Genomic DNA, 10,647 nt, shown 5'->3' with positions numbered 1-10,647 from the left:
GATGAGAAGCGCAGGCAGAGAAGCGCAGGCGAGAAGCGCAGGCAGAGAAGCGCAGGCAGAGAAGCGCAAGCGAAGCAGCGCAGGCAAAGAAGAGAGCATCAGGTGACCTTGCCGGGAGTTATATCTCCTCGCTGACCGCAAAGCCCCCTGGGGAAACGTAGCTGCTCTTCTCCGCTGGACAGGCACCCGGAACTTGAGCATCAGCAGTCAAACCCCCAGTGCATTGCATGATGTTATGATGTGGAACACCGATAATGAAAAATCATGAAACCATGACAGGTAGGAGAGTTGGAGCTTTATGATCTGTGAGATCCCTTCCAACCCAAACCATTCTATGATTCTATGAAAAGTAACAGTTCAGAACCAAGTGTGTCCACCATTTCTACCATAGGAGTTGAGGCAGGGGGGGATGGTGTACATCTTCCACATTATGCAGGCAGTTACTGTTTGTTTGGCTCATTTATTCTGAAACACAGAATCCTTTGTTTGTTGCATACTCCAGATTTTCAGACTTTGAATTCATCAGAGCCAAGGAATAAACAACCAAGCTCACTAAAACCAAGCCAACTAGGTGCATGATGTTCATCCAGCTTTCTTCAACTGATGGGCCACATGCAGCAAGCTGTTATTGTCAACAAGTACTGCTAACTCAATTGCAATAAATCTGTTGGCTCAAAATTGCTGACATTTTCAGATGAGAGAAATTAATTCAATGCAGTTATACCACATCTAACGTACAAGTTAACATTTTGTTTGCTTTCAGTTAAAGAATTCACATCAAAACCCACAGTAAGAGTAACAAGACTGCAAAATCTATAACTTATTTGGGCTTGCTAACTGAAGTAATACATGCTTGAGAGCATCCAAACTCATTTTTATCTTTTAGTTTATTATTTATGGAAGATACCAATTTCAAAATATTGTCCCTTCATTAACCCTGATGGTTAAGTAATGATCTAAGTCACATCTTTATGTTGCTCAAAGTCAAGACAGTAAGCCCTGCAGAACTGTTTCCCAGATCACTGCATTACAACTACACTGTGTTGAATTTGTGGCTTACTTGAAATAAAACTATTCCAGTCTTACCTATATCATCAAGCCTAACAAGGTCTTACACTGTTCAAAACTTTCACATAAAGATATTACAAATTCTTTTGTGATTAACTCCACGCCATACTTTAGAATAAAGTATTTTTTATGCCTTGCTGCAGGTGATAAAATTCTTGCACCATTTTCAAAATGTGCATTTGGTTGAAAAATACTTCTGTCACTGAGAAAATATTTCATTTTATCAGAGTTATATAGCGCTCAAAACACAAGAAAATGGAAAACTGTGACCTCAGTGAAGTCACTAGATAAAATGTCAGTAATAATGAGAAGGCAGGATTTTATCTTATAGGCAAAGTATACAAATATTTTCATTTAAAAAATAAACATACTAACATTTTGTACGCTGCTAACATTTGTGTGATGCATAACATAAAAGAGAAGCATAAACTTGGCATGAAAATGAAATTACCATTATACCATTTTCCTCTGCAAACCACACATCCTGCTATAAAGCTTAAAACACATATCTAAGACTAGAGTTGCTTTTCCAGTTCCCCTTTATTCAGAAAAGTAAAAAAAATTGGTAATTTACTTTGAAACGACAAAGCTGATGGAGAGTCAGTAGTAAAGAGCAATTTTATGGGATATCCAGAAGCATTCTTTTCAAAAGAAATAAACACAGCCTGCTGTTCTGACTTCAGTGTCTTAGAACTTGGGAAAATTCCATTTTTCACCAGTGTCAGGTTATAAAGTCACCTCATAAAGCTATTTACTTGTAAATATACTGCCACTTTATAACATACTTTATTGATTCTCACGACAGTCTTTCCCTTTTTCTTTAAAAATAGCGATGCAGCATCTTACTGAATGCTGTCATTTCATCGGTAATCCTGAAAGTGACTATAAATTATAATTTTAGATATCAATCAGGCTTAAGGTGATGGTATTTAAGAAATTCCTATTTTTTGTTTGACTAGTATGCAATACAGCTATATATTTAATAACGCTTACATACATATACATACAAATATTTATAGACATTGGCCAGATCCCCCGAGTCTTCTTTTCTCAAGGCTGAACAGACCCAAGCCACTCAGCCTTTCCTCAGACGAGAGGTGATGTGCAGCTGTATACAATATATCACACTCTGTTTATCATTGAAACATACAGCACAAAAGTTTAAAATGCTATTTCCCGTCTTCATTATGATTAGAAGGGTGGATGTCAGCTGCAACATCTTCTGGTTTGGCTTTTCCCTCCCACTTTTCTCACTAATACAATGTTAAAAAATAAAGAAAAAAAAGTAAAAAACAAACAAAAAACCTAAGTAATCACAATTTTCTATGCATCATATACACACTTCTATCCTGAATATATAACCTCAATCATTCTGGTGGTTCTGGTGAAGTATAGAACTGATGATTCATAATCTTATTCCTCCTACTTACACAGAGTCTGTACCTTATTCATGTCAACCTGTTAATTCCGAAGGGAAAGGGGCAAAGAGGTTATAATAGCTCCTCAAATATATTCTGCTGCTCAAAGTAAAACTACACTGAGACAAACTTTGAATAAGCAATGGCTTTGGTCCCAAAACAAAAAGAAAAGCAAAAACTTCCTTTGATGAACTTGACTTATTAATTCACCCTTTAAAAATCACCATACTGCTACACCTAGTTGAAAGAGTAAATCATCACAGAAAACTGAAATTTTGTTGATTGGAACATTTTTCTCATTTGAAGTGAAAGACAGGGCTGTTTGCATTCAGAACTGAAGACATATCATTAAGATAGTCCACTGTTTTTCTTTTTAATCACAAGTAAAATACATGATTTTATGAATAAATTTGTATAAGAGCTGCTCAGAAAGTAGTCTCCAATTTTATTATGTTATAGCCCATAATGTCAGAGGAGGATGTTCATGGTAGAGGCTGAAACTTCCCATCAATATTGTGTTATATTTTGTTGCTATGAAAAAGATAGCAGCAAAGGAGCAGTCTGACAAAACAGCATCTGACATGGAAGTGTGCATGAAGCAAAGATGTGGAATTGAATTCCTCTGTGGGAAAAAGGTCCACCCACTGATATTCATATATGCTTGCTGAACATTTATGGAAACAAAACAAATGTGAGCACAGCAAGGAAGTGGGTGATGCATTTCAGCAAAGGTGATAACAGTGGGTCATTTCCATTGGTGCAGGTTTTTATTAGCATGACATGCAGGCTCTTGTTCATTGTTAGTGAAAAAATTTTAGCTAATAGTTACACTGAAAAATAGTATTCTAAATGACAATTTGCTCTATCAAATAGTGTTACTGTGTTCCTTCTATCTGTTGTAGCTTCCAAGGAAATAAAAAGGAAGCATTACTCTCAGAGCAACCAGTATATATTCTGTTCTTGTTTGTAATATGAAGGTGTTCATATCCAAACCAGGAATTCAGGTAACTTTTGATAAATTTGAAATAGTCCTTCTTGAGAATCTGTATTAGTTAGATTGTCTACAGTCTTCCAATCTGATGTAAGAATGTCCTTTGTCCCACTAAACTAGACCAAGATATATGTTCTCAGTGTCCCATTTCTAGCAAATATCAGAACAGTTCAACTTCATGTCTTTATAAAATGGAGCTCATGGTAATTAATTGAAAGAAATGATCAAATACTGTGCATGAACCTTTTGAAGCTAGCTCAGCATGAAAATGTACTCAAAAGTCATTATACTTTTCCCTAGATAATTTGAAACAGATATTCTTGTAATCTTGTTGTGACTCCCAAAGTTTCTTAAAACTGAAAATTTCGTTTTGAGATCAGTTTAGAGATGAATGAATGCTTGCTACTTTTTCTGAGACTGACAAGTTTCATTTCACTCATGGCAGCCTCCAGCTGTTGAAATACAAACACGAATCGAACCTGGATTACTGATGTGAAAAGCCAATTCCATCGCTTTGACAAAAGAAACAAGTAAGATCTAGTTAGGTTGTGATTGTAGCAATGATATTATACCACTGCATTAGAATTTTTAGGTCAGTGGTGCCCACGCTGATAAGCAAAAATACTTGACATGAAGCTACACTAGCTGACATGTGTAAATAAAAATGTCAGCCAGGCACTAATTAAACTAATTAAAAATAAAATTGAGGCATATGAAACAACATACTACAACGTTCCAGATCTCTATGACAATTTCAACTCTTCCAAACTGAAATGCAGTTACTTATCAGAGAGATTTTATGTCCTGCATGTCCTTATTGACTCTGTACAAAAGATGATGAATTATATTCTGCCAGAAATATTCACCATCAGATTTGTCCCAGAAACATAAGGAACCACTATAACTAGATTTAGTGCATCACCGAATTATTGTTCTGAATGGTTTTTATGGATCCCTAAGATATTATTCTTTTACGTCATTGTCTCAAAGCTTGCTGGGGACACAGATGAACAAGTCCAAGCAAGTCCTGGGCAAGGGTTGTGAAATCCTTTGTGTGAAGGACACAGATGGACAAGGCCAGAGACAACGAGAGAGAGATAAGCCACAGATTAATGCCAGGAAGAAGTCTTTTGCGTAGGCTTATCTCAAGGAAGATGACCATCTCAAGAGGTGCTGCACATGACTCTTACCCAAGCAGCCAGGATTGCAATGTTGGCAGAAGGAAGGAGAATAAAAAGGGGACATATAACAATGAGGTTAGGTTTTCTGGCAAGATTCCTCATGAAGAAGAAGAGGTTTCTAACATGAGAAGCCTCACGACCTGCCTCTCCCCTTTTTGGACTTGCTCTGTGCTCTACCAGCATGCTGAAGAAGAACAAAGGTGTCTACCATCAGATTCCTCACAACAGGATTCCTGCATGTTGATGGACTCTCCTGGCCCTGCTACCTGAGTCCAGCTGCTTTCTCCCAGACTTACCCTACGACTTCTTCCTGCTACCTGCTTGCTGCCCAAGGCCAGCCACGGAATCACAGAATTGTAGGGCTTGGAAAGGACCTCTAGAGATCATCGAGACCAACCCCCATGCCAAAGCAGGTTCCCTACACCAGGTCACACAGGTAGGCGTCCAGGCGAGACTTGAATATCTCCAGAGAAGGAGACTCCACAACCTCCCTGGCAGCCTGTTCCAGTGCTCCGTCACCCCCACCGTAAAGAAGTTCTTGCGCAAATTTGTGTGGAACTTCCTATGCTGCAGTTTATGTCCGTTTCCCCTTGTCCTGTCTCCACACACCGCTGAAAAGAGACTGGCCTCACCTCTATGGCCGCCACTCCTCAGATATTTATAAGCCTGGATCAGGTCCCCTCTCAGTCGTCTTTTCTCAAGGCTAAATAGACCCAGTTCACTTAGCCTTTCTTCATGGGGGAGATGCTCCAGGCCCTTTACCATCTTTATGGCCCTCCGCTGGACTCTTGCCAAGAAATCCCTGTCTTTTTTGAACTGGGGAGCCCAGAACTGGACACAGTACTCCAGATGAGGCCTTACCAGGGCAGAGTAGAGGGGAAGGATCACCTCCCTCGACCTGCTGGACACGCTCTTTCTAATGCACCCCAGAATGCCATTGGCCTTCTTGGCCACGAGGGTACACTGCTGGCTCATGGCCAACCTGTCGTCCACCAGGACCCCCAGGTCCCTCTCTGCAGAGCTCCTCTCCAGCAGCTCATCCCCCAGCCTGTATTGGTGCATGCAATTATTCCTCCCTAGGTGTAAGACCCTACACTTGCTTTTGTTGAACCTCATCCGGTTTCTTACTGCCCAGCTCTCCAGCCTGTCCAGGTCATGCTGAATGGCAGCACAGCCTTCAGGCGTGTCAGCCAATCCTCCCAACTTTGTATCATCAGCAAACTTGCTGAGGGTGGCCACTGTCCCCTCATCAAGGTCATTGATGAAGATGTTAAACAAGACCGGACCCAGCACAGACCCCTGGGGGACACCACTGGTTACAGGTCTCCAGCCAGACTCTGCACCACCAACGACGACCCTCTGCGCTCTGCCAGTCAGCCAGTTCTCAACACACCTCACTGTCCACTCGTCTATCCCACACTTCCTCAGCTTTGTTATAAAGATGTCATGGGAGACAGTATCTAATGCCTTTCTAAAATCAAGATAGACTACATCTACTGCTCTTCCCCCACCCACCCAGCATGTGACAACATCATAGAAGGCCACCAGGTTGGTTGAGCACGACCTCCCCTTGGTGAACCCATGCTGACTACTCCTGATAACCTCCTTTTCTCCCAGTTGTCTGGAGATAGTATCCAGCACAAGCTGTTTCATCACCTTTCCAGGGACAGAGGTGAGACTGACAGGCCTATAATTACCCGGATCTTCCTTCTTGCCCTTTTTGAAGACCGGAGTGACATTGGCTATCCTCCAGTCTACAGGGACCTCCCCTGTTATCCAAGAGCTCTCAAAAATGATGGAGAGCAGTTCGGCAATGACCTCTGCCAGCTCCCTCAGCACACATGGATGTACCCCATCAGGTACTGATAACATCATTCCAGTTCTGGACCATTTCATGCAGATTATCTGCCTTCTGTACAAATTTATACTTTCTTATTCTAAGTATTAAATACTAAATGGAAACAATCCCTCCTCCCTGTCAGTGTTAACTAACCTCTTTAGATGCTTTCCTGTCCAAAATTTATTATTTAGCATAACAAACATTGGTGAAGATGTATTTATTTATCAACAAGATCAAATTAGTACCTGCCAGGCAATGATAAATTCTTTCTGCTAGTTAGTAATCATTTTTACTAAAGAATCTTGTCCTGCCAGCAAGGAAAACATCAATATGCTATTCATTATCATACAAATACTCTTATCTTGGTAATTCCCATTTAAGATGACCCAAAATTGAATCTTCATGTTCACTTTTACTGTCCAAGTAATTTGAGCATTTCAGAGTTCTGCAGTAGTACAGCTACATATACATATACTTGAATATCTTTCTCATTAGATTTTCTGGAAAAGCACTAAGTTCCATTTAATATTTTCTAATTAAAGGACTGTCAATACTGCTTATCCAAAAATGCTGGTCCAACTGGTTGACTGCCATCCACACTGAATCTCAGTATAATACTATCTGCTTTTGAAACAGCTTTTAAGCTAGTATTTCAGAACATCTGCACAGACTCAGACTCTTTCAACCCATTAGTACTTAAATATATTTTAGTTGTTCCAAAAGTAATGCCTCATATTTATTTCCATGGATACTACAATAGATACAAGGAACCCAATATTGCTATTTAATATAGCAAATTCTCAACTACAATACACTATTTTTTAAACATACTCATCACCATTAGTCAATTCACACAGATGAATGAGCTGCTGAATCTGCTCTTCTTTCCACGGTGTGACAGCTGTACACAGAACTATCTGGAGCAGGGCTTGTCTTTCACATCACTGCCATCACTGCTGAAACATACCACTCACTGCCTCACTCTATTCTTTGGTCCCCATAGATGTTCAGCAAGCATCTATAAATGTCAGTGTATGGAACTTCCTCCCATGGAGGAATTCAGTTCCACACCTTTGCCTCATCTGTGCTTCCATGTCAGACACCATTTTAGCAGACTTTCTCTCTGCTGTCTGTCATATGTCAACAAAATGTAACGGAATATTGGCAAGAAGGTTCAACCTCTATTGCCATACCACTTCCATCTGCCTCTGACACTGTGGGCCAACAAAATAAAATAGGAGGCATTACTTATGGAGCAGTCCTTTGAACCTATGGAAGCAGGAAATGAGAACAGAAAGCAAACTAGTTATCTGGTTGTCATCTTCCAGAAATTTATTCAAATGCTATTTTCTGATTCTCATTTCCTACCCCATGTAGGCAAGGCAGGAATGTCTCATGGTGTGTACAACTTCATATTCGGTAGGTAGCATTGAAGCCCATCCTACGCTGAGCATGAACATGGCATGGATTTTGTTTCTTCAAGCTATTACAATCAGTAACTTTATAATTCATGTTCAAAAAATAAGATTCTAGGCTCCACCATTGAAAAGCCTAAAGCTGTTTCTCAGCCTACTTTCCTCTGAGCCTATTTGTTAAACAATTTATGAGTAATATTTTAAAAGAAATCAAAACTTATGAGTTACAAGTGATACAGTTCTATTCGCTTATTGAAGTATTTCCCCATGCTTTATTGAAAGTTTTGCAACACTCATAGCATTGCCTTAGTTACCAGAAGGGATGTATATTGTCTTAAACACGCCTCAATTATTATTTTATTTTTCTGTAAGCTACACTTAAGTCTTTGAGTTCCAAGTTTTAGAACTTTATATTTGTATCATGATTTTAGACGTACTTCACTGAGTACATGATAACTTTCAATAACTGGAAAAAAATAAAGAGAGAAAGTTGAAATATTACATGAATGAATGAAAAAAAAATAGGAAAAAAACTGAAAAAGGTGAGAACAGTTCCAGAAGTTCATAATCATGAAAATGTTCTTTTGAAATGATATAATGAAGTGAGCATTAGATATTTTAGGTATGATGCATCCGTAAAACATAACAGAACAAAAGAAAGCTGTATAGAAAATGTGTCTAGCAGAAAAAAATTTCCTACCCATGTTTTTAAGATAGATTTTATAAATCAAGCATGAGCATTTTAAATACATATGTATATATCCCTATAGTTAGTAAAGGAAGTCAGACTTTTGGTAAGATCCAAAGCAGTTAAACTATTGAAAATATTTCACAGAAGTGTTTCCATGTTTTATTTAGTTCATAAGAAAAAAAATATGTTTCATGTCTTAAAAATAAGTTAACCAAAGTCACAATGTATTAATGACTAACAGTTAATCATTCCCCGGATATCTGTTTGTTATCTTATTCTATAACTTAATATCCAGGGATATTCAGTTTGCACTACCATAGATTCTTATTCCATAAACTTGCTGCTGCTCCTCCAGACGTTGTTTATAGGAATGTACATTTAACAGTATTATCATGAGTGCTGCATCTTTTGGCAAGCTTTTATTTATGGTGTATGGCAAAAAGAAAAAGGGAAAAACCCTCTAGCTCTCTGGTCATCCTTATGGCATTCTGGACTCAGTCCAACAGCTCCACATTCTCCTTATGCTGTGAATCTCAGACCTGGACACAATAATTCAGTTAGCATTTTTCACAAGTGCAGAGCAGAGGGAGAAAATAATCTCCCTCAACACGCTGATCATTGTTCCTTTGATGCAGACCAGGACATAATCAGCTTCCTGGGCTGCAAGCAGACACTGCTGGCTCACGTTCAGTTTTAAATCAACCAATACTCTCAAGTCTTTCTCAGGGCTGCTCTTAATACATTTTCCACCGACGCTGTACTGGTACTTGAGCTTGCCCTGACCTAGGTGCAGGACCTTGTACTTGGCTGTGTAAAACTTCATTAATTTTACATGGACCCACCACTCAGGCATCTAAAGGTCCCTCTGGATGGCATCCCTTCCATCCAGCATTTTGACTACAGAACTCAGCTTGTTGTCACCCACAAACTTGCTGCTCTCAGTCCTGTTGTCCATGTCAATGAGAAAGATCACAGAATAACAGAATTGGAGGGGCTGGAAAGGATCTCTAGAGATGATTGAGCCCCCTACAGCAGGCTGCATAGGTAGGTGTGCAGGAAGGTGTGAAATATCTCCAGAGAAGGGAAATCCACAACACCGCCTAGGAAGCCTGTTCCACTGCTTCATCACCCTCACTATGAAGAAGTTCCTTCACATATTGGTGCAGAACTTTGCGTGCTCCAATTTATGGCCTGAAAAGACGTTGGCCATGTCTCTTTGATTGTCAAACTTAAGATAAGCATTAGTAAGATTCCCCCTGAGTCTTCTTTTCTCAAGGCTGAACAGACCCAAGTCATTCAGCCTCTCCTAAGAAGAGAGGTGCTCCAGGCACTTTATCATCTTTGCGGTACTCCACTGGACTCTCTCCAGGAGATCCCTGTCTCTCTCATACTGCATCCAGAACTAGACGCAATACTCCAGGTGAGATCTGACCAGGGCAAAGTAGGGGAAGGAGGATTACCTCCCTTGACCTATTGGCCATGCTCTTTTTAATGTGCGTCAGGATCCCATTGGCTTTTTTGGCCACCAAGGCGCACGACTGGCTCATGACCAAGCTGTCATCCACCAGGACACCCAGGACCCTCTCCACAGAGCTGCTCTACAGCAGGTCATGTCCTAGCCTGTACTGGCACATATTCCTTCCCAGGTGCAAGACTTTACACTTGCTCCTGTTAAACCTCATCTGGCTCCTCTCTGCCCAACTTTCTAGTCTGTCCAGGTCTCGCTGAATTGCAGCACACCCTTCTGGTGTGTCAGCCATTCCTCCCAGCTTTGTCTAATCAGCATACTTTCTGAGGGTGGACACTATCCTCTCGTCAAGGTCATCAATGAAAACACTGAACAAGACCGGAAAGATGTTTAATGGTCCCAATAAAGGCAATTTTAATTTTATTTAAATTGAATAAATTAGGGTTAATTACTAGACTGTTGCTTTAATTATGATAAATCCATTTGTGTAAATGGAGCAATTGCCATTTAAAACAACATTATTTGTTTTAGATCCAAAGTTAAGAAATCAAAACTAAACAGTATATCACAATAGG

The sequence above is a fragment of the Meleagris gallopavo genome, chromosome 2 (genome assembly GCF_000146605.3).
Source record: "Meleagris gallopavo isolate NT-WF06-2002-E0010 breed Aviagen turkey brand Nicholas breeding stock chromosome 2, Turkey_5.1, whole genome shotgun sequence".
Lineage (NCBI taxonomy): Eukaryota > Metazoa > Chordata > Aves > Galliformes > Phasianidae > Meleagris > Meleagris gallopavo.
This window is presented reverse-complemented; position numbering follows the sequence as displayed.